This window comes from Natrix helvetica (assembly GCF_964273705.1).
Source record: "Natrix helvetica genome assembly, chromosome: Z".
Classification (NCBI taxonomy): Eukaryota; Metazoa; Chordata; class Lepidosauria; order Squamata; family Natricidae; genus Natrix; species Natrix helvetica.
The window spans coordinates 124,855,746-124,879,952 of NC_138554.1; the positions used below are offsets into that span (position 1 = coordinate 124,855,746).

A 24,207-nucleotide genomic window follows, 5' to 3' on the forward strand; every position below is an offset into this window, starting at 1 on the left:
ACATTTAACCCTACTAAATGTTAAGGACATAAGGAATTTGGTGGCTCGGTGACTAAGACGCTGAGCTTGTCGATCAGAAAGATCGGCAGTTCGAATCACTAGCACCACATATTGTAGTGAGCTCCTGTTACTTGTCCCAGCTTCTGCTAACCTAGCAGTTTGAAAGCACATATAAAATGCAAGTAGAAAAATAGGAACTACTGTTGGTGGGAAGGTAGAAGTGTTCCGTGCACCTTCGGCATTTAACCATGCCGGCCACTTGACCAAGGTGATGTCTTTGGACAGCGATGGTTCTTCATCTTTGAAATGGAGATTAGCACCGCCCCCTAGAGTCGGGAACGACTATCATGCATGTGTGAGGGGAACTTTTTCCTTTTTAAATATTAAAGACAGCTGCTAAATTGTAAGCTGAGTTAGTAGACTATATGGTGTGAACCCAATTTTAAAAAATGGTAGCATAATTTCTCTGATATTTTCTGTCAGGGTCAAAAAAAGGTGTCAAAAATTAAGATGTTGGTGATCATTGGTGATGAAAATACTCACTCCTTTTTTACCTAGCTAAAAGGGATTTCATCCATACACTGTAGTTGCCTCCTTAACAATCTTCTTCCCTGTGGATGTCCCTGGTTTCAACGTAACTGTCTCATTCCTCAGGATTTATTTTTCAATCCCCTGATTGGTTTTCTATTGTTATTTTTAATCAAGATTCACAGCTGTTTTTCAAGAAACATTGCTCTCTACTGTTTTTCTAAGTGTGTCTTAAATTATCCCCTTTGACCAATCCATAATGGAAGTCCAACAGCCCCTATTTATCAAATTGATTAACTACTTTATAAGTGAAAAGCCATGTCATTCTCTTTCCTCACCAGGTAGCTACATACACCTGTCGAACAAGAGACACCAGCAGTGAGCGAACATTGTTCCTTGCTAATGAGCCATAAAATTGCTGCCATTTAATGCAGATTGTGCGGCTACTAGGAGTTGCAAGTGGGCTGCAGTGAAACCAAATAGGTTAACCCAGCTAGCTGAGAATCCCTGACAAGCATTTAATTGGGGTTTAACAGGGCAGCTCTTGTTGAATTACATGTTGATTGACAGAAGGTTCACTCGTGGATGTTAATAGGCATGCTAAATCAGTTATGAGGGCTGTAAATTAATTCAGAATTGATGGTGTCTGGCTAAAGTATGGAAACAATTAAGACTGAAACTTAGCTGCTTTCCAAGAAAACACTGTTTGAGCAATGTTCAGTCAATATCAGTCAAACTTTCATTGATATGGTGCTAGTATAGTATACTAATATATTTATATATACTGGAGCAAAGGACGTTGGTGACTGCAAGTCTGATTTTATTGGCTTCATCTGGGTTGATTTTGGTGAGTGTAGCTTCAACTCCGCATATGATGTCTTCAGTGGGGATGCATTTAGGGGCGACTGCAAAGTTGAATCCTCTGGAAAGGACATTGGTTTCAGCTGTGGTAAGGGTTCTGTCTGATATGTTGTGTACTGTTTGTTTCATGAGTTTCATGAGTTGCTGTGCAGGAGAGTTGGGCTTCTGTTGTTTTCTAGTCTTTGGAGTTTGTTGGTATGTTTGTCTGTCTTATAGGAGGTTTCTGTTTCTGCTCTCCAGAGGGCTAGTTGTTTGGATTTGTCCAAGACTGCTGGGTGGATTTTGTTGCTGAGTTTGAGGTGAAGAGTGAATAGGTCCCAGTTGGTTTGGTCTAGTAGGAATCTTTTCCTGTGGAGTTCGTTTCTGATTAGGGCTAATTCAGTTCTTTTCAGGATCTTTTCGGTGGCTGAGGTTTTAGAATGGAATTTTAGTTGGAAGCATGTTGGGGATCAGGCTTTTGTCTCGGCAGTTGAGTAGGAATGTGAGGTCACATAAGATGGTGGCTCTTCGGACTTCAAGTTTCTCATAGGATCTGGTGAGCAGTAAGATTTCTTCCCTGTAAGATATTTGTTTTCGTAGATTTTCACGAGTGTAGGTATGCTGGTCTTGTTGTATTCGGGTCTTTTCCCGTGTAAGATTGAGATTGTCTTGGCAACATTTCAGCAAGTTCTCACTCGCCATATTCAGGCTGGGTTTTGGGCTTCAAGTGTGATCGGAGCTGCCGTTTTTCTATTCTTCTTGGTGGGGGGTATGGAGTGCTGGCTTTGTTTCAGCAAGTGGAGTGATTGGTCGGCCGAAGGCACCAGCCTGAAGATGTCGAGTGGGACCTCGTCGAAACGTCACCAAGATACTCTCAATCTTACACAGGAAAAGATCTGAATACGCCAAAATCTGCATATATATATATATATATATATATATATATATATATATATATATATATATATATATATATATATATATATATATATATATATATATATATATATATATATATATATACACTGTATATATACTGTATATATACTGTATGTATATACTGTATGTATGTATGTATGTATGTATGTATGTGTGTGTGTGTGTGTGTATATATATATATATATATATATAATGTTTTCTGAGGTTTTCGCGGGTGTTTGTATGTATGTCTTTGGTTGTTCGGGTTTTCTCCCGCGTGTATGTATGTATGTATGTATGTATGTATGTATGTATTTGTGTTACAACCCCTGGTATGCCTGAATACATACCTATTTCCAATACATACCTATTTCCCTGGCTCAACTGATAAGGAGGCGAGCCTGTGGCTTAGTGGCTAAGACTCCTGCTGAGATATAATACAGCCCAGGTTCAAATCCCAGTAAGGGTATGGCTAGCTGAATGAGAGCTATATATATATTTGTAGATTTTCACGGGTGTAGGTATGCTGGTTTTGTTGTATTCGGGTCTTTTCCCGTGTAATTTTTAAAATTTTAAGCCCACAGCTTGAAGATGGCAGGTGTGATCCTGCCGAAACGTTGCAAAGACAATCTCAACCTTACACGGGAAAAGACCCGAATACAACAAAACCAGCATATATATATATATATATATATATATATATGTATGTATGTATGTATGTATGTATGTATGTATGTATGTATGTATGTATCAGTGACGTGCGGTGAGAGTTATGGCTGGTGAGGCTGGTGACGTCATCAGGAAGGCGGGGAATGGGACCACGTGTGCAGGAGTCTGAGGCAGCCCCCACCTTCCTGAGTGAACATTAAGGGGACCGCGGAATGCACTGATCCGCGTAGCCTTGCTTCCTCCACCGGCGCCAGTCCCTTCCCCCCCCACTCCTTCAAGGTCTTCCACCAACCCAAAGCCCAATCCCCAGAGGCCTCCCTCGGGCCTTCTGCATCCCCCTAACTCCTCCTGCACGGCTTCTTCAGCGTTGTCACCTCAATGAAGCCCTGCCTTGGCAGCCAGCAAAAAACCCGTTGGCTCCCTGGAATGGCCCCACATCAAACGAGAGACTCACCTACAGGGCGGGCCTTTCCCGAGCCGCCGACTCCGAGAAAAAAATCGGGGTGAGGGAGGGAGACGCACAAAGTGGGGGCAGGAGCTTCCCAGGGGTGTGGGAGAGGAGGAGGAAGAAGAAGAGCCTGTCTAAGGCTTGCAGCCGCCGGCGCCCACAAACGCGGGCCCGTGGCGGTGGGTTCCTTTGCGTTTGCTTCCTAACAACCCGAGAGGCAGCGCGCCGGCTGTGTGGTTGTCAAGCAGCTTCACCAATCGCTGCCCAGGAAAAGCAGCTCTGCGGGGCCGGCGGCAAGGCTTGAGCGGGGTGACAGAGCAGCCGCCTCAATGGGAAAGCAACGAAAGGGGCTGCGCTTTCACCCCGCTCAAGCCTTGCCGCCTGCATGGGAAGCCGTCCTCGCTGCCCCTTTTGTTGCTTTCCCATTCAGGCAGCTGCGCTTTCACCCTGCTGAAGCTTTGCTGCAGCAAGGCTTCAGTGGGGTGAAAACGCAGCCCCTTTCACTGCTTTCCCATTGAGGCAGCAAGGCTTCAGCGGGGTGAAAACGCAGCCCCTTTCGCTGCTTTCCCATTGAGGCAGCAAGGCTTCAGCGGGGTGAAAAGGCAGCCCCTTTCGCTGCTTTCCCATTGAGGCAGCAAGGCTTCAGCGGGGTGAAAACGCAGCCCCTTTCGCTGCTTTCCCATTGAGGCAGCAAGGCTTCAGCGGGGTGAAAACGCAGCCCCTTTCGCTGCTTTCCCATTCAGCAGCAAGGCTTCAGCGGGGTGAAAACGCAGCCCCTTTCGTTGCTTTCCCATTGAGGCAGCAAGGCTTCAGTGGGGTGAAAACGCAGCCCCTTTCGTTGCTTTCCCATTGAGGCAGCAAGGCTTCAGCGGGGTGAAAACGCAGCCCCTTTCGTTGCTTTCCCATTGAGGCAGCAAGGCTTCAGTGGGGTGAAAACGCAGCCCCTTTCGCTGCTTTCCCATTGAGGCAGCAAGGCTTCAGCGGGGTGAAAACGCAGCCCCTTTCGCTGCTTTCCCATTCAGCAGCAAGGCTTCAGCGGGGTGAAAACGCAGCCCCTTTCGTTGCTTTCCCATTGAGGCAGCAAGGCTTCAGCGGGGTGAAAACGCAGCCCCTTTCGTTGCTTTCCCATTGAGGCAGCAAGGCTTCAGTGGGGTGAAAGCGCAGCCCCTTTCGTTGCTTTCCAATTGAGGCAGCAAGGCTTCAGCGGGGTGAAAACGCAGCCCCTTTCGCTGCTTTCCCATTCAGCAGCAAGGCTTCAGCGGGGTGAAAACGCAGCCCCTTTCGTTGCTTTCCCATTGAGGCAGCAAGGCTTCAGCGGGGTGAAAACGCAGCCCCTTTTGTTGCTTTCCCATTGAGGCAGCAAGGCTTCAGTGGGGTGAAAGCGCAGCCCCTTTCGTTGCTTTCCAATTGAGGCAGCAAGGCTTCAGCGGGGTGAAAAGGCAGCCCCTTTCGCTGCTTTCCCATTGAGGCAGCAAGGCTTCAGCGGGGTGAAAACGCAGCCCCTTTCGCTGCTTTCCCATTCAGCAGCAAGGCTTCAGCGGGGTGAAAACGCAGCCCCTTTCGTTGCTTTCCCATTGAGGCAGCAAGGCTTCAGCGGGGTGAAAACGCAGCCCCTTTCGCTGCTTTCCCATTGAGGCAGCAAGGCTTCAGCGGGGTGAAAAGGCAGCCCCTTTCGCTGCTTTCCCATTCAGCAGCAAGGCTTCAGAGGGGTGAAAACGCAGCCCCTTTCGTTGCTTTCCCATTGAGGCAGCAAGGCTTCAGCGGGGTGAAAACGCAGCCCCTTTTGTTGCTTTCCCATTGAGGCAGCAAGGCTTCAGTGGGGTGAAAGCGCAGCCCCTTTCGTTGCTTTCCAATTGAGGCAGCAAGGCTTCAGCGGGGTGAAAACGCAGCCCCTTTCGCTGCTTTCCCATTGAGGCAGCAAGGCTTCAGCGGGGTGAAAACGCAGCCCCTTTCGCTGCTTTCCCATTCAGCAGCAAGGCTTCAGCGGGGTGAAAACGCAGCCCCTTTCGTTGCTTTCCCATTGAGGCAGCAAGGCTTCAGCGGGGTGAAAACGCAGCCCCTTTTGTTGCTTTCCCATTGAGGCAGCAAGGCTTCAGTGGGGTGAAAGCGCAGCCCCTTTCGTTGCTTTCCAATTGAGGCAGCAAGGCTTCAGCGGGGTGAAAAGGCAGCCCCTTTCGCTGCTTTCCCATTGAGGCAGCAAGGCTTCAGCGGGGTGAAAACGCAGCCCCTTTCGCTGCTTTCCCATTGAGGCAGCAAGGCTTCAGTGGGGTGAAAACGCAGCCCCTTTCGCTGCTTTCCCATTCAGCAGCAAGGCTTCAGCGGGGTGAAAACGCAGCCCCTTTCGTTGCTTTCCCATTGAGGCAGCAAGGCTTCAGCGGGGTGAAAACGCAGCCCCTTTCGTTGCTTTCCCATTGAGGCAGCAAGGCTTCAGTGGGGTGAAAGCGCAGCCCCTTTCGTTGCTTTCCAATTGAGGCAGCAAGGCTTCAGCGGGGTGAAAGCGCAGCCGCCTCAATGGGAAAGCAACGAAAGGGGCAGCGAGGTCGTTCTCCAGTCGCTTTCGTGGCTTCGTCATCCGGGAGCGCCAACAACATTTCTGCCTCAGCAGCTCCCGGGCACGGCTGACGGATGTATATAATATTATAATATTATAATATATAATATTACATACTATTATTTCATGAAGAGAGGTGAGGCTCTGCCTCCCCTGACCGCACGTCCCTGGTATGTATGTACGTACGTACGTATGCACGCATATATGTTTGTGTGTGTGTGTGTGTGTTTGTGTATGTGTGTGTGTGTGTGTGTGTTGCATTTTTGCTGATAAAGAAATGAAGAGAGACTAGTATAGATTTATTTCAAGCTATTTAGCTCTCATCAGCTAGCCATACCCTTAATGGGATTCGAACCTGGGCTGTTTTTACATATTAGGCAGTTATATTACAAGCTCTCCTCCCTTATCAGATGAGCCAAGGAAATGATTAAGCAGTATGCTCCCTCCCATATTTGGGCATACCAGGTGCTTTGACATGACATTTAATTGATAGTATAGTATAGTATAGTATAGTATATAGTATATAGTATATAGTATATAGTATATAGTATATAGTAAAATATAGTGCATGCAATGAGGCCAATAAACTCTTGTTACTTTTAGTAGTGCATCAATTTACATTTAATTTGATTGTACTATTCTTTTATGATTTTTTTAAACCCACAACTAGAGTTGAGGAAGAATAGTCTTATTTGTAGATAGCCAAATAACCAGATGATATTCAGCTATGCCTGCTCCAATGTTTTAAACATAATTAAGCTACAGAAATCAATAGTGTAAGTATTTAGCTGTGATAGGTTAAACTTTTCACTGTGTAGGTAAACCATATGAACTACTAATTAAAAAAGAGTATTAAATAGAAACAGCACATGAAAACACCGCACTATCAAGTGGAAGACTGCTACACACACACACACACACACACACACACACACACCACAAAAACCTTCTACCTTCTAGATTTATTGGATTAACACAATATCCATCATGGCAACTATAGCACAAGATTACATAAAGTTGACTTAAAATGTCAGACAAAGTCTAGGAAAATAAAGGTTCAGTTGTCTACTGAGCCATGAGGGACAGTCACTAAAATTTTCCAATTATTTTTTTTAATTTAATCCACCTCCCATTGTTATAAAGATAGAAAAGACAGAGGAAAAAAACACAGACAATATTTAAGTATTTCAATTCATTAGAGGAAGAATGAGTTTAAGTGATATTGTGATGAATAAAGTTAATTGCCATGTAATTTAAATGAGCAATGGAACAATTGCACCTGCTGAAGATAATGGAATTTCACATAATGAATCATAAAGCTATCTTTATGAGACAACTACAGCAATTTCAGAACAGAATCAGTGTCTCGGAGTGACTGCTTCTGTGGCAAAAGTTCAGTATTATGTGGTTCCAACTAAATAAGACATGGCATTGTTAACTTGTGGACTAAGATTGGCTCCAGGTCAGATTTTTGTCAAACATGCCAAAGAGTTGAGTTAATTTTTACAGAATATTTAACAGAATGTTAGAAAAGAGAGTGGTCTTCTAATGTGACAACTCAAATTGTCACATTGTCATCACGTGATGTATTGTGACTTTCATCCCTTTGTTAAATGGGGATGTGCATGGCCAGTGAGTGACATATCCAGATTGCGGACTGCGGACGCCCCTGTTGCATTCCAATCTCCTGCTCAGGCAAGAGCTATACCGTTTCAAACAAATGGCTATCCAACATCTTCTTAAAAACTTCCAGTGTTGGAGCATTCACAACTTCCGGAGGCACGTTTTTTCCACTGATTAATTGTTCTAACTGTCAGGAAATTAGTTCTAGGTTGCTTTTCTCCTTGATTAGTTTCCATCCATTGCTTTTCGTCCTGCCTTCAAGTGCTTGGAGTATAGGCTGACCCTCTTCTTCCTTGTGGCAGCCCCTTAGATTTTGGAACACTGCTGTTATGTCACCCCATGTCTATTGTTCATTAAACTAGACACCGTTCTTCATATGTTTTAGCCTCCGACACCCTGATCATTCATATTGTTTCCAGGATCTCAACATCTTTTTTGTAATAGGGTGGCTCAAAGTGGATGTAGTATTCCAAGTGGAGTTTTACCAAGATGTTATAAAGTGGTACTAATACTTCCTGTGGTCTTGATTCTATTCCACTATAAGTGCAACCAAAGGTTGTATCGGCTTATTTTGCAGCTGCTGGCTCATATTTAAGTGACTATCAACTAGGATTCCAACATCCCTCTTATAATTACCACTATTTACCACTTATACTATTTCTGTGCATTGGGCTTTCCTTGCCTACATTTCTAATCATTTAATTTCATTTTGTTAGATAAGCCCAAGTCTGTACTTTAAACCTACCTTCTGGAGTGTTTCCCTGACAGCCTGGTGTTGTCAGCAAATTTGATGAGTTCCCCTTCTATCACCTCGTCTAAATCATTGATGAAGGCATTGAATAGTACTGGGCCAAGACGGAGCCTTGGGATAGCGTCAGAGGTAAGTTCCTACCAGTTCGGCTGAACCAGTAGTAAGTTGGTGGCCTGCATTGCTGGAACTGGCAGGGATCCAGGCCTGGCACGCCCCCAAACCGGTTCTCCTGGCAGCGCCATAGGTGCTGCCATCTTGTTTTCTGTTTTTGTTTTGCTTCTGTGCATGCACAGAGCAATTTTAGTGGTATTGTGCATGTGCGTGCAGCATGCATCAAGCACGTGCGCATGGCACGTCCTGAGGAAACCAGCAGTAGCAACTGCCAGAACCCACCCCTCGATAAGCACACTGCATATTTCCCTTCATATAGATGATCCAATGCATCACAGGACTATTTGCTCACAAAGAAAGTGCCAAGGGCTCTTTGCACTCCAGGCTGCAGTTTTCAGAGTTAGGGTCATGAGCTTGCAGTGTGTGTGTGTGTGTGTGTGTGTGTGTGTGTGTGTACACAGAGAGTTCTTACTTCGAATATGCACTACCCTTCTTCAATTCTAGTTTAGATCAACTACCAACTAGTGTGCTGCTTGAAGATATATTTCACTTTTCCAGTATCAGAAGCTCAGAGCTTGTTAAGAATGGAAACTGGCAGTGAATTGGGAATAATGAAGCCTGAAAGATTGTGGATTATGGCTATTCTACCCAACCTGGTACCCTCCAAAAATATCAAAAGGGACTTTTTAAAATAGAATTTTTAAGCAACATGGTTAAGAATTTTGGGAAATCTTCTAAAATTTCTGGATAGCATCTCATTGAAAAAGAATGAATTTTGGAAGGGTTTACTAGCATCCTCAGCAATAATCTAGTTGTACCACAAAACAGTAAAATAGCTATCATTTAACTAGGAGGTGGAGACTCTAGAAAGAGTGCAGAGAAGAGCAACAAAGATGCTTTGGGGACTGGAGACTAAAACATATGAAGAACGGTTGCAGGAACTGGGTATGTTTAGCTTAATAGAAAGGAGGACCAGGGGAGACATGATAGCAGTGTTCCAACATCAGGGGTTGGCACAAAGAAGAGGGAGTCAAACTATTCTCCAAGGCACCTGAGGGTAGAACAAGAAGCAATGGGTGAAAACTAATCAAGGAGAGAAGCAATTTAAAACTGAGGTGAAATTTCCTGATAGTTAATCAGTGGAACAGCTTGTCTCAGAAAGTTGTGAATGCCCCAACACTGGAAGTCTTTAATAAGATGTTGGATAGCCATTTGTCTGAAACGGTTTAGGGTTTCCTGCCTAGGCAGGGGGTTGGACTAGAGGACCTCCAAGGTCCCTTCCAACTCTGCTGTTGTATTGTATAACTAGATTACAGGGACATGGTGGCTCAGGGGTAAGATGCTGAGCTTGTCAATCAGAAAGGTTGGCAGTTCGGCAGTTCGAATCCCTAGCACCGCGTAACAGAGTGAGCTCTTGTTACTTGCCCCAGTTTCTGCCAACCTAACAGTTCGAAAGCACGTAAAAAATGCAAGTAGAAAAATAGGAACCACCTTTGGTGGGAGGTAACAGCGTTCCTTGTGCCTTTGGTGTTTAGTCATGCCAGCCGCATGACCATGGAGACGTCTTCAGACAGTGCTCGCTCTTCGGCTTTGAAACGGAGATGAGCACTGCCCCCTATAGTCGGAAATGACTAGCACATGTGTGCGAGGGTAACCTTTACCTTTACCTTATCTAGATTACTCAGGTATGTTAAAGTACAACTCATTCTAGAACTACAATGATATACAACAATTGGATGTTCCTTTCTAGTGGTCATCCAGTTTTAGTAGCCTAGGTGGTCCTTGCTGTAGAGTGAAGTGAGATAGGTTTTAGGGCAGGAGAGGGCCCAGTCTACATTTTTAGAAGTGAACAGATTTGCATGGTAGACTGAGTCCCACATTGCTAATTTGATTGGTATCCTATATGGCATGGGACTTGGTACAAGAAAATGTATTTCACCTCTGGGGGAAAAGATAAATGGCTTTGAGACAAACTTTCCAGGTAAGCTAATTGTTTATTACAGGGCTGAATCTTCTGCAATATTTCACAATAATGATAAAGAAATTTCTGCATTAAAATATTGTGGCTTAAAGTCCTCATAGTAATTTGAGAATAGAACTGAATGAAGGTAAATCTTTGGAACAATTAACTGATACAGCCCACTGTTTAAATAGCATAAAAATATGGTTTAGAAAAACCCCCCAGCATAAATCATTTCCAGCAAGTGAAGATACTTTGCATATAGATAAAATACTGAATTAATTGGGGAGCAGTACATTGCAATAATTGCTATACAGAAATGGCTATAGAATAAGCAAGGGTCAGAGGAGGAATTATTGGTGAGGATCTGCTGATTGACTCTTGTGGGATTATCTTGCTTTGCTAAACCCATTCTGAATGGAAGGAACACCTCAACTTCCTTGTAATCTGATTGATATTCTTTCCATCTTTCTCCTTTTTCTCATCAGATAAAAAAAAGCACTGCACCAAAACCTTTGAAATATATATTGGGACTGGAGCTTTGTGGAAATCCAGATTCAGGCCAGGGCAGGATTATATTGGATCCATTTCACCTGAGTGAAATATTCAAGATTTGTTTCGTAGGAAGCTAAAACCCAGCCCTCTGCTAGAAAAATGAAATATCCTGGGAAATATTAAGAAGGCAGAATATTATATTTCCCTGGATAAGAGATGAAGAAACATGTTTTAGGCAGGAAGCAGATTCACTCTTAATAGCCCCCACCTTAATCAATGGGCCATTAAAATGCCTGAGTCAGTCTATTCTACATAACAAAGATCTCCCCCTTAGATCCAGGGTGATGAGATTAGGACATGATCATATTAGCCCTTTACCTATCTCACCACAGGGCACATGGGAACACAACCAAGCTTGGGAGTCAAAAGACACACAACCTACATGTTAAGTCCTCGGGGCTACGATGCCACCGAAAGACATTGCCAGCTGCTGGACACTCCTGATTGGCTAAGACGCAAGCAACCAGCCAGCGGGAGAATGCAGCCATTCTATTGGTTCAGATGTCTGACAGCTCCTATATAGAGTTGTCAGCTGGCAAATGTTGCTGTTTGGAATTGTCTTGCTTGTTTGCCTTGTTAATTGTTAGAATAAAGGTTGTCTGTTAAATTTCAACCTGCCTTGCCTCAGTTCCTGCCTGCCTAGTTCTCCATATAGAGCTCTACAAAGTTAGCGAAGACCCCGCCCCCTGCACCCGACAACCAATCAGAATACATTTCCTACACAGGAACAGGAAACATAGAGGTGGGGCTGAACAGAGAGTATAAAAAACTCAGGAACTCTCAGCAAGCCCCTTGTTTTCTTTTTCTCCTTCATCAAACATCTGGAAGCATGTAATCACCTTTTCCCAGGATCTCAAGCCATGTGTCCTGTCCACCATTAAAACCAACTTCCCAAGCAGCCTCCATATTTTCCAATGTCTTTTTCCCCACTTGGAACTGAACCCAGGAGGACATTTCTTCCAACAGTTTGAATGTAACACAGACGTAATTCCTCTTGCAAATTCTTCACCACAAATAGTATACTATACCCACAAGGAGCCCCTTGAATCACATGCCTGAATCTGCAATTAAAATAATGAACTTGGTTTGCAACCTGTGATTAAGAGAATCCGTGTATGCATTAATGTTAAAGATAGAATCTTTTCTTTTTCTTCTTTTTGCTCTCAGAACAGAAGGCACAAATTTCATTATTGCTTTTATTTGAATAAGTTTGACAGGTTCTTGATGAAGAACTTTTTTTCTGTTTGGAAATTATAGGTATTGAGTGCTGCTAATAAAGGAGCTTAATTCTGTGAACAAAATTGAAGGAATATACCAGTCATGATCAAGGTGAGCCTATTGAAACTGGAGCACAAATAATTGACCTTCCTGGTTTGACTTTGTAATTCACTTTCCCTCTTCTTTCAAGTTCTTTGATATTTGGCAAACCTTACAATTGTAGTTGCAGAATTAAATTGCCTTGCTTTGTCATTTACACCAATCAATCGGAAAAGGCATTTGAAAGGAACAATAGACATTCAGGTTGCATCTCTTCAAAAGAACAAGCACAAAGCATCTATCATTCATTACTATGAATTGCTAGTGAAGTCAAAAATACTTTCTAAGAGCTAACTTAAGTACCCGAGGCTTATTTATATTAGACTGCTGTTCCATTACTGGTTACCTACACATAATTGAAGGGGCCTAGGAGACATACCTGTACTAGCTCTGGCTGCTTTAATTAAGTTGCTTTGAAAACTATGAAGTACCTTTGTATAGTTTGGATTATAAATGAACCTTTTTAAAAGTGTTACTTGTAGGAACTACTACAAATTTCCAGAAGTATAAGTAGATGTTTTTTCAATGTCTTTGTTAGTCTCTGAGCTTGATAGTTTTCTTATGGGTGTTTCATTAGCAAACAAGGTAACATCATCAATGCTAGAATAGAGTGGGGTTTGTTCTTATTTTTATACACTGCCTGCCTGCCTATCTGCCATCTATTCATCTTTGTCTCCACATTTCCAAACAATCATCTTTCCATATAAGAGACAGAGATTGGTATGAATTTTTCACAGAAAACCTCCAACTGATTTCTAGGTTGTTTTCTCTCAATCTATTACCTTTTCAATGAATCAATAAGAAGATTGGAAATTCTGGAAACTAAACTTGGATGTCACCAGAGGAAGTCAGGAAAGAAAAAGGAAGGAAGGAAGGAAAGAAAGAAAGAAAGAAAAAAAAGAGAGATTTTTTTTTGTAGAAAATCAGCTGGCTTTTACTGCCATCTGGTGGCTATTGTGACACCTATCCATGTTAAATAGTTTTTTTTATTAATGGTTTATTCATTTACCTTCATATTAATTTGGATTATTATATTATTATAATCTGCTGCACTTTAGGCAATTTTGTACTTCAGAACAGTTTTGAACAATCTGAAAGAAGTGACATAAACCCGAAGAGACATCCCTCAATTGTCTTGTATTGAAGATTACTCTCCACCCCACCCCCCAAACAATAAATGTTTTAATATTATGGATAATTAAGCATTCTATGAAACACATATTGGTTTGGTTGCATGAAGAGGATGTGAGCCCCAACATGGAATAAATGCCAATCCTTTACTCAGGGCTATTCTTTCTGCCTGAGATGGCTTTCCAGACAGCAAATCATGACACATGGTGGTTATTTTTCTGTGTGATTTTTAGAATCACATTTGTGGACTGATATAATAACTACTGCATGGTAGATTGGAAATAGGTGCTGCTTCCAGTCTTAACATGCAGCCAAAAAGATTCCAGAACCAATTGCTCTCTGTTTCAGGTGATCCTGAGGGGAAGAAAGTGCTAACAGCCAGATGATTGCAAAGAAATACAGTTCTTCCATCCCTCCCATCATCCAGTCAGAACTTATCCTCCCCGCCCCCAGCATCCAGTGTCAGCAGAGGTGGGCTTCAGAAATTTCAGCAACGGGTTCTCTTTTGGGTGGGCAGGCCATGGTGGGTGTGGCCTAGCTGGCCTCCTGCACCATGGCATGGAGAGGGGCGTTTTCACCACCACCCAGGCTCTGGAGGCTTTCCTCAAGCCTATGAGAGGGTGAAAACTTCCTCCCGTGAGCCCATTTTCCCTCTCTCCCAGCCTCTGTGCGGGCCCTGCACTTACCTTGTATCCAAAATAGGCTGTGTGGAGACTCCTGGTCCTGTGTGGTGGGGTGGCAAGGGTGGGACATGGTGGGAGGAGCCACCCAGGGGTGGGATTTGGAGGTTGTCCAAACTGGTCATAACATTAGGTATGGGTTCTCCCGAACGAACCCATAGCAGCCTGCCCCTGACCGGCAGTACCTACCCTTCTATCCCTCCTGCCACCACAACTAATAAATGAGAAACAAAATATTTGATATTTTCCCTCAAGGAAAAAAACAGCCCAATTGCCTTTTTAGGGGAAAAAAAAGCATCTCTGAGACTTACTATATGTTGCCAATCTAAAATTCCATTTCTTCTCTTAATGAAATGCTGCATTAGCTTCCTTCTGGACCCTTCTCCCCCCGCCCCCTTTCTGGCAAGTACTACTCCTAGTTATGGAATCCTAAGTAAGACTTCCCTCCATCCCGCAAGATCTTAAAATTGGTATAATGTTAAAGAGACCAACATGTTTGCAATGGTGTAAGCCATTGTAAGCTTAAGCATGTCTATTTGGGAATGAACTCAGTTAAAACCATTGATTTGCCCAAAGGTGCTTTTTCAAGAGGCAACTGGACTTTCTGGCTTTTCTTTGAAAGATATTTCGCTTTTCTTTTTAAGACATTTCACTTCTCATCCAAGGAGCTTCTTTTGCTTCTTGGATAAGATGCGGAATGTCATCAATGGAAAACCAGAAAGTCCAGTTGCCTCTTGAAAAAAAGCACCTTTGCGACAACTAGGACCTGGATGATTGAGAATTTCTATAGACAACCATTAATTTATTTCCAAGGAAAGATGAAGTTTTCAGGGTTATGGCATTTTGACTTTGATCTCTCTAGTTCCCAATCTTCTCGATGGTATAATCAGATTTACTTCCATTGTACTAACAGATGAAGAAGTAACACATTAAGGCAGACAAAACATGAAAACCCAGTTTATTTCTAGAAATATCAGTCTGTAATTGGGACTTATACCTTGAAAAGTGTTGCTTCACTGAACCTGCTGTGGTTTTTCCAAAGATTTCTAATTGACTAGTCTTCATTTTAGCGACTATTAGTATTTCCTTTTAAGCCAAATCTGTGGTGTCTTTGCCTGGATAAAGTTCTTTACTTTTTTCCTACCCTTTTTCCTTGAAAATAATATCTCCATGGATAAAAAGCCCAATCGGGCTTTTGCGTACATGCGCTAAAATAAGCCCACCTCCGACAATATTGCAAGACAGTAGCAGCCATAAGGTGACCATGCTTTCTGCCTCCTGCACCTCAAAAATAATAAGACCTCCCTGAAAATAAGGCCAAGTGCTTATTTTGGGGGGTCAAAAGAAAATAAGACCTTGTCTTATTTTCAGGGGAACTTGATAGATATTCATAAGCTCATTTATAGTAGGTGCTCTCCTTAAAATTTGATTTTGCTGATATTTTAAACACCAATAAATTTGGAATTTACTCTGAAGATCTTATCCAATCTGAAATTACTTAAGGGGCAAGGTAGTTATAATTCTTCTTCCAGTAGTATTAAACCAGTGTAATAGTCTATAGTGTTTTTATTTATAGAAATGAAGTCTGTAGTGATAGAGTTCTAGGGAATTTAGGTGCAGCTATTTCCCACTTCAGTAAGTGACATAATATAAAACTGTTTACATCTATGGACTATGCCTGTAGAGGGGAAAAAAAGATTGTTTAATATCATGAAAAGAATATAACAGAGCTAGGAAACAGTGGCTTAAAATAGTTATATTGAAATAACTAAAATAAATTGCTTTGGGATTTGCAGGGGGAGATAAATGGGTTTATATCTTTCAAATTTTGTTTTAGTTTTGCACATTGATTGCATGTAACTCTAGAATAAATATAAACACTGTTCTCCATCCAGAGCAAAATGGTTCAGAACTGATCCTGGTGAATTGTCGTTTACACAGATATCTCTTGCTGTGAAGCCATCTGGCTTGTTTCTTCTTTTACAAACTCTATGCATTCAATTAATAATAAACATCTGCTGCTTCCATTTACTAAATCTCTTTGGTTTTGTGTGTGTGTGTGTGTGTGTGTGTGTGTCACACACACACACACACACAGAGAGAGAGAGAGAGAGAGAGAGAGAGTTTTCAGTCTCATGCACAGAGAAACTTACCTCAATACATTCCTTGACAACTCTTGGCTAATCACCTAACTCAAATTATGATTTGGTGTTGAATATGCGATTTCAGCAGGCTTTGATTCTCCTGGTGGCTGAAGAGGAGGAAAGAAATAATCAAATTCCCTTTTCGGTATTCCCATAGATAGCTGTGTATTCACTCAGTGTCAGCAAAAATAAGACGGGAGAAACAAAAGCAGGGGAAGCATAATAAAAATAAAATCCAGGAATGGTGATGATATTTCCATAACAAAAAGCCCAACAACAGCTGCAGCACCTTAAGAAGGTTTTCTGTAAATGAATTAATTTAGCTAATCATATATATATATATATATATATATATATATATATATATATATATATATATATATATATATATATATATATATATATATATACATACATACATACATACATACATACATACATACACACACACACACACACACACACACACACACACACACACACACACACATATATATATATATATATATATATATATAAATGATATACATACCAGAATAGAGCAAAAGTTGGAAAGTCAGTTATAGAATAAAGAAAACACATTGAGCCTATTACTTGATTAATAATTTAACTTATAAAATGATATATTCTTTACAGCTAGAAAATGAGTAATTCTTATTTGTCTGTTCATTATTTTTATGTTCCATTTTTTCTGACAGGGAAACCAAGGTGACATATAAGAACATTTTAATCTTTAAAGCTATGTAGTGTGGCAGATCGGGCTTAGAGATGATTGCTGTCTAACTATCATTTCATGAAGGGGATGCAGTAGCTAAGATGCTGAGCTTGTAGATCAGAAGGTTGGAAGTTCAGCAGTTCGAATCCTTAGCACTGCATAATGGGGCGAGCTTCCGTTACTTCTTTCAGCTTCTGCCAATCTAACAGTTTAAAAGCATGTAAAAAATGCAAGTAGAAAAATAGGAACCACCTTCAGAGTTGAGCCAGACCCCTGACCACGGAGAATGTCTTCGGAAAGTGCTGGCTCTCTTGCTTTGAAACTGAAGATGAACACTGCCCCTAGAGCCGGAAACGACTAGCGCACATATCTGGAGGAAACTTTACCTTTATCTTATCATTCCATGAACTTCATCATTTATTAAAGATTTGTAGCCATGGTGACACTGTGGCTAGAATGCAGGCTAACCCACTGCTTACTCCAGAAGTTCCATTCTGAACAACTCAAGGTTGACTCAGCCTTCCATCCTTCCAAGATTGATAAAACGAGAACCCAGATTGTTGGGGGCCATATGCTGATTTTGTAAAAAAAAAAAATCTTAGGGAGGGCTTTAAAACACTATGAAGCGGTATATAAGTCTAAGTCCTATTGCTATTTGAACTTTGATTATTCTGGCTCGAATCAAATTGCAGAACCACTACACCATCATAAACCTCTGTAAAAATGTGTTTGGCATCCTAGAAGGTAAAGTATTGTTGGAAGGGAAGCAAAATGTAGAAATATTTCAGTGGTATCAAATTGAAGGCTACAGACTGCAAAGGAGTTAGGAGGAGGAGCTTCCTGGAGCAATGGCGGTCTGCCTGAGAGCTCCTTAGATCCACGAACTCTTTTAAGGGAGCAGGGGTGCTGCCGGCCCCCTTTTTACATCATGGGGACCAGGTGTCCAATAAACAGCCACCCTGGGTCTTTTTATGACCCAAGGGGGTCTCCCAGGGTGGCTTGAAGACCTGGAAATAGCTCGGAGAGTGGACCGGTGAGCTGCCGATGAGAGACGCCGCCCAAAAACGCCGTTTTTGAGACCGGAGGAGTTGAGTTCGCCGTTCTGGGAGCGGAGAGGTTTGGAGGAGCTCGGAAGAATGGCGAAAGGCGAAGAAACGGCGCCTGGAGCGTGCGGGGGCGTGCTATTGTCGTTTTTGGAGGCTTGTGGCTTGGAGTGAGCTCTGGGGCGGCGGTGAATGGAAATGGCCGTCCCTGGGGCGGCGGCAATCCAAGCGGCGGCGGCGACGGCTGGAAAAGCCGAACGCCAAATTCCCCGGCCTGCAGCAGATTGGAGAGATGTTGGAGATGCTGGAGGTCGAGTTGGGAGGATTGGAGGTCGATAGGACTGGATAGGACTGGAGCAGGAAGGACTGGAGGCCGGTAGGAGCGGCGTTGGGGCTTGTAATGGTTTGGCTGGAGTGCTTAGAACATGGATGCAGGCCTAGGCAAGACCTAAATGCCGAAGGCCTGGTAGGAGAAGGGCTGCGTTCCAGGAGGCTGCTTGGAGGCTGGGGGGGAGGCTTGCTGGGAACTGGCAGGCTTGTTGGGAACTGGCAGGAGGTTTAACATCAGACTTGGCAGGGGAGTTTTTTACCCCCTGCCAGCCACCTCCTTGACTGTTCCGTTTACCCCCCCCCCCCCCGCTGACTTTTGGACTAACAACTGCCCCTGTTTTTCATCCGTGCGCGCCCTGGAGGTTTTTACCTCCCTATCTTCATCTGACTGACCATCTGCCCCTTGCCCATTATCAAGCAAAAATCCATCCACCCCTCGCCATCCACCATTGACCACCCACTAGCCCCCACTTACTGACCGGCACCTGACCATCTTATTATCATCACTACACCCCCCTCATCTTGGACTGGATGATTCTTTTTGCACCGGTACCCGGCTTTTTCAATTTTATTGGACTATGGCGTATGACCACACCATCTGCAGCACAGAGCCTAGGCCCTGATGAATTTTTAACAGCATATGTACTCTAGGCTAGACCTAATCCTACTGCGGGAATCCCCCCTCTCGCAGGTGTGGCCCTCCGCCCTTTCAAGGGCCCACCTTGATGACGGATTCATTAATCCCGAGAGGTGGAGGAAACGGAGACTTAGGGGGTTTTTAGTTAAATGTTTTTAAAATTCTTTTAGGGGTTTAGGGGTTGGGTGGGTCAGATCAGGAGCGATGACAGAGCCAGGTCACCAGGTGGGGTCTTGAGCAGAAGGAGCAGAGAGGAGGAGGGGGGAGAGGATATCATTCCTATACAGGGCTCCTTGATTCCAACAGTCGTAGGGAGGGGCAGATACGAGGACAGATTAACAACTCGCAGTCGGTTGGGAGACCGTGGGTGCTGGTTACACCCGGTCGCTTGTACCAACCCCCGCGTTCTAGGTGGTCAGGATCTGCAGGCCCAGGGCCTGAGGCTGTTGTTATGCAATGCGAGGTCCGTTGTCAATAAGGCCCCCCTCATTCACGATCTAATTTTGGAGGGGGAGCCGGACCTCACGGGAATAACGGAAACCTGGTTGGGCCACGAGGGAGGGTTACCCCTCGTGGAAATGTGCCCACCAGGTTACCAAGCATTTCACCAGCCCCGGGCCCGGGGAAGGGGCGGTGGGGTAGCAGTGATTATCCGGGAGGACTTAGAGCCGAGGGAGTCCACTGTGCCACAGACGTCCGGATGTGAATCCCTTGTTGTGAAATGGGGCCCTGGGAGGCAGATGGGCCTGCTGATAGTATACCTGGCTCCCCGCCATACATCAGCGACCCTGCCTGAGCTCCTTGAGCTGATCTCATTGGTGGCGGTTGAGACCCCCAAACTTTTAGTGATGGGGGATTTTAACCTGCCGTCGGTGGGAGAAGCATCAGAGGGGGTTTGGGAGTTCATGGCTTCCATGATAGCCATGGACCTGACTCAAATGATTCAGGGCCCGACACACAAGGGAGGTCACACCTTGGACCTTGTTTTTGTCTCTCGCCAGTGGTTGAGTGATCTGGGAGGAGTGAATTTAACCATCACTCCTCTGTCATGGTCAGATCACTTACTCCTCCGACTTGACTTCCCTGCGGGAAGCTGCGGGGCGGCGGAACCGGAAAACACTAGATGGTTCCGCCCCAGGCGCTTGATGGAACCAGACAGGTTCCAGACGGAGCTTGGGCCACCTCCTGCAGCCCTGACCCGCCCTCGGGTAGAGGACCTGGTGGCCGCGTGGAATAATGCGACTACCGGGGCCTTGAACTGGGTGGCACCTTTGCGGCCTCTCCGGCGGCAACGATCCACCCTGGCTCCTTGGCTCACCAAGGAGCTAAGGGTGATGAAGCGCCGCAAGAGATGCCTAGAGAGTCGTTGGAGATCCTCCCGATCCGAATTTGACCGAGCACAGGTACGAGCCCATTTAAGGACGTACCTAGTGGCATTGAGAACGGCCAAATGTCAATATTGTGCCGCTCTCATTGCATCCGCAAGGAACCGCCCTGCCGCCCTGTTTCGGGTGTCCTGCTCCCTTCTGTTTCAGAGGCCACGGGAGGCCCCTTTACAGGGTAGGGCAGAGGAGTTTGGGAAATATCTGCAGGATAAAGTCGCTGAAATCCGGAAGGATTGGGTCCCCTTCAGTGGACCAGTCGAGACGCCAGTGGCGAGTCTTGAGAAACCTTTTTGGGAGGAGTTTGACTTGGTTGTCATCGAGGATTTGGACAGATTGCGTGGACGACTGCGACCTACCACATGTTTGCTGGACCCGTGTCCCTCCTGGCTTGTACTGGCATCCTGGGAGGTTACACGCGACTGGCTCCTGGGCCTAGTGAATGCTTCGTTGGGTGAGGGGTCTCTCCCGGCCGCCTTGAAAGAGGCGGTGGTGAGACCCTTGCTCAAGAAGCCTTCCCTGGACCCTACGGAGCTGGCCAATTATCGTCCTGTCTCCAACCTTCCCTTTTTGGCGAAGGTTGTAGAGAGTGTGGTGGCTTCTCAGTTTCCACGACATCTGGAGGAGAATGATTATCTAGACCTGCGCCAGTCCGGCTTTCGCCCTGGGCACAGCACAGAGACGGCCTTGGTCGCGTTGGTAGATGATCTCTGGAGGGCCAGAGATAGGGGTTGTTCCTCTATCCTGGTCCTATTAGACCTCTCGGCGGCTTTTGATACCATCGACCATGGTATCCTGTTGCACCGACTGGAGGGGTTGGGGGTCCGGGGCACCGTTTTGCGGTGGTTCGGCTCCTACCTCTCCGGCCGGACGCAACGTGTGTTGGCAGGGGAGCAGAGGTCGACCCTAAGCCCCCTTACTTGTGGGGTGCCACAGGGGTCGGTCCTTTCGCCACTCCTGTTCAACACATACATGAAGCCGCTGGGCGAGATCATCCGTGGTTTCGGGGTGGGATATCATCTGTACGCTGATGATACTCAGCTGTACATTTCCACCCCGAACCACCCCAATGAGGCCGTTGAAGTGATGTCCCGGTGTGTGGAAGCCGTACGTGTCTGGATGGATGACAACCGACTCAGGCTCAACCCTTCCAAGATGGAGTGGCTGTGGGTTCCGGCTCCCCGGTTCAACCAGATAATTCCATCTCTGGCCATTGGGGGCATTCAACTCACCCCCGTGGAGCGGGCGCGCAATTTGGGCGTCCTCCTGGATGCCAGGCTGTCCATGGATGAACATGTGACAGCCGTGGCCAGGGGGGCGTTCCACCAAGTTCACCTGGTGCGCCAATTGCGCCCCCTATTGGACCGGGACGCCCTACGCACAGTCACCCATGCGCTGGTGACGTCTCGCCTGGACTACTGTAACGCTCTCTACATGGGGCTTCCCTTGAAATGCACTCGGAGACTGCAGTTGGTCCAGAATGCGGCCGCGCGGGTGATTATGGGGAGTACTAAGTACTCCCATGTGACACCTCTCCTGCGCGAGCTGCACTGGCTTCCTGTGGTCTATCGAGTGCGTTTCCTGGTCTTGATTACGATTTTTAAAGCGCTCCATGGCTCAGGACCTAGTTACCTGCGGGATCGTATTCTGTCCCATACATCCCTACGACCCATCCGCTCGCACAGAGAGGGACTTCTCCAGGTGCCGTCCACCAGACAGTGCCATGGGGCGGCGCCTAGGAGCAGAGCCTTCTCTGTGGCGGGCCCAGCCCTGTGGAATGACCTCCCCCCGGATATTAGGACCACTACTGACCTCCGCTCCTTCCGTGTTAAGCTCAAGACCCACCTTTTCCAAATAGCTGGCCTGGCTCAACCATAACTTCGTAACGCTCCTGATGGGCTTTTTAATTTAGTAATTTTATTTAAGGGGATTTTAAATTGTGTTTTTAATTGTGTTTTTAATTGTGTTTTTAATTGTCTTTCACTTATAAGTCAACTCTCCTCCATGCACATATCTATATGTCTCTGTTCTTTTTGTATATATGTTTGTCTTATGTGTATTTTTATCCGTTTTGATTGTACGCCGCCCCGAGTCCTTCGGGAGAGGGTTGCGGCTAATCAAATAAAATTATTATTATTATTATTATTATTATTATTATTATTATTATTATTATTATTATTATTATTATTATTATTATTATTATTAAAAGCACAGTAGAAAATGTCAACCATTGGACAAATATTCTGCTTAACTCAGTTTTCCAAAGTAATGGCAACCTCTTTAGGAAGGAAAAAATAGTATTCAAATATTGGAACCAATTTCTAGACATAGAATAGAGAAATGTTTGCCACCTTAAAATGTAGCTTTGGGGGTGCTGTAATATATGCTTATGGAGTGTCTAAATAGTATCCAGAAAGCTACATTTTCTGAATGTCTTCTGTTCAGTTACATGGCAAAGTTAGATTTTGATTAAAGTAATATTTAAGCATTTTCTCAGAGGGCTTCCAAGGTGTGAAGCTGGTTGATTCCAATCAAAATTCTTTCCTCGTACATGGATATTCATGAACATCTTGATGAAAAGGATGTGAAGGGAGTTTGGTTGGCTCCTTCTAATGAAGACCTTTTGAATTATCGATGCTCCTCAGCAACATGTTTTCTTCACTACCATATGTGATAACCATCTCCTCTTCACAAAATCTTCCCTAGTTGTGCTATGTACCAGGTTCCCGGAACATAAGATGCTGATCAGAAAAATAATGAATTTCTAGCATGTGTAGACATGTGGCTGTTCAGAAAAAAATTAAAACCTTGAATGTTGATCTGGAACAGCAGTTTCTATTTATCATTTTACAGTGTTGGTAAAGTGGCCACCACATTTTCCAGGCTTACAAAGAGCGTATGGCTTAATAAGAAGCTGATGGAACATACAAAGATCCAGGTCTAATGAGCCTGCATCCTGAGCACATTCTTGTACTGCAGTGACTCTTTGACCCTTTACGCATGGCAGGAGAGAAAGTTGAACAATGTTTCCGACGTATTCTTGGCATCACCTGGAATGACAAGTTCCAAATAGGGCAGTCTTGGGATGTGCTGGAATTTCTAGCATGCATACACTATTGAAAGAGCAACATCTATGCTGGTTGGGCATGTCATGAGAATAGCTGATGGTCAGATTCCAAAAGATCTCCTGTATGGAGAATTAGTGCAGAGAAAGCACCCCAGAGAGAGGCCACAGCTGTGATATAAGGATATCTGCAAGGGGGATCTAAAAGCCTTGGGAATGGATATTAACAGCTGGGAAAACTGGACCTCTGATCCTTCAGCTTGGAGTCTAAAGACACAGCATGGCCTTCTCCAATTCGAAGCGGCACTTGTTCGGCAGGCTGAGGCAAAGAAGCAGTCCTGGAACCAGCGAAATCTGGGGGCTGGGCAGGGGACAGAATGTATCTGCCCTCAGTGTGGAAGGGATTGCCACTCTCGAATTGGCCTTTTTAGCCACACCAGATGCTTTAGGACCTCTTTGCAGAGCACATACCATGGTCTTTTCAGACTGAAGGATGCCAATGCCAAGGTCCATAAATTATGATAATCAATAAGAGCAATTACACAAGTTAGGAAAAAGCTCAGATTCCCAGACCCCTAATCACTTTTTACTTATTTGTTTGAGAGTTGAAGTCTACACTTCAGAAAGCTGCCCAAGATCAGGAAACTTAATGTAATACACACATACACTAGAGGTATACATTCCTCTTATAGCTAAACAAACACACACAATGTTATGGGATGCTTGAGTTTAGGTAGAAGAAAGGCAAGTTAGCCAATTCAGGCTGCCCCAAGAGATGGTTTAAATCCACAGATGAAAAACAAACACAAG

The 24,207-nt window shown here is 44.6% G+C and overlaps 1 long non-coding RNA gene across 1 annotated transcript in view; it reads right to left on the minus strand.

The window, feature by feature from the left end:
* LOC309401009 overlaps positions 1 to 24,207 on the minus strand; it is a 64,874-nt gene that overhangs the window by 12,703 nt on the left and 27,964 nt on the right. The window contains exon 2 of the long non-coding RNA XR_014176745.1: positions 16,236 to 16,333. This is a non-coding gene — a long non-coding RNA (uncharacterized lncRNA). The remainder of the gene's footprint in view (positions 1 to 16,235; positions 16,334 to 24,207) is intronic.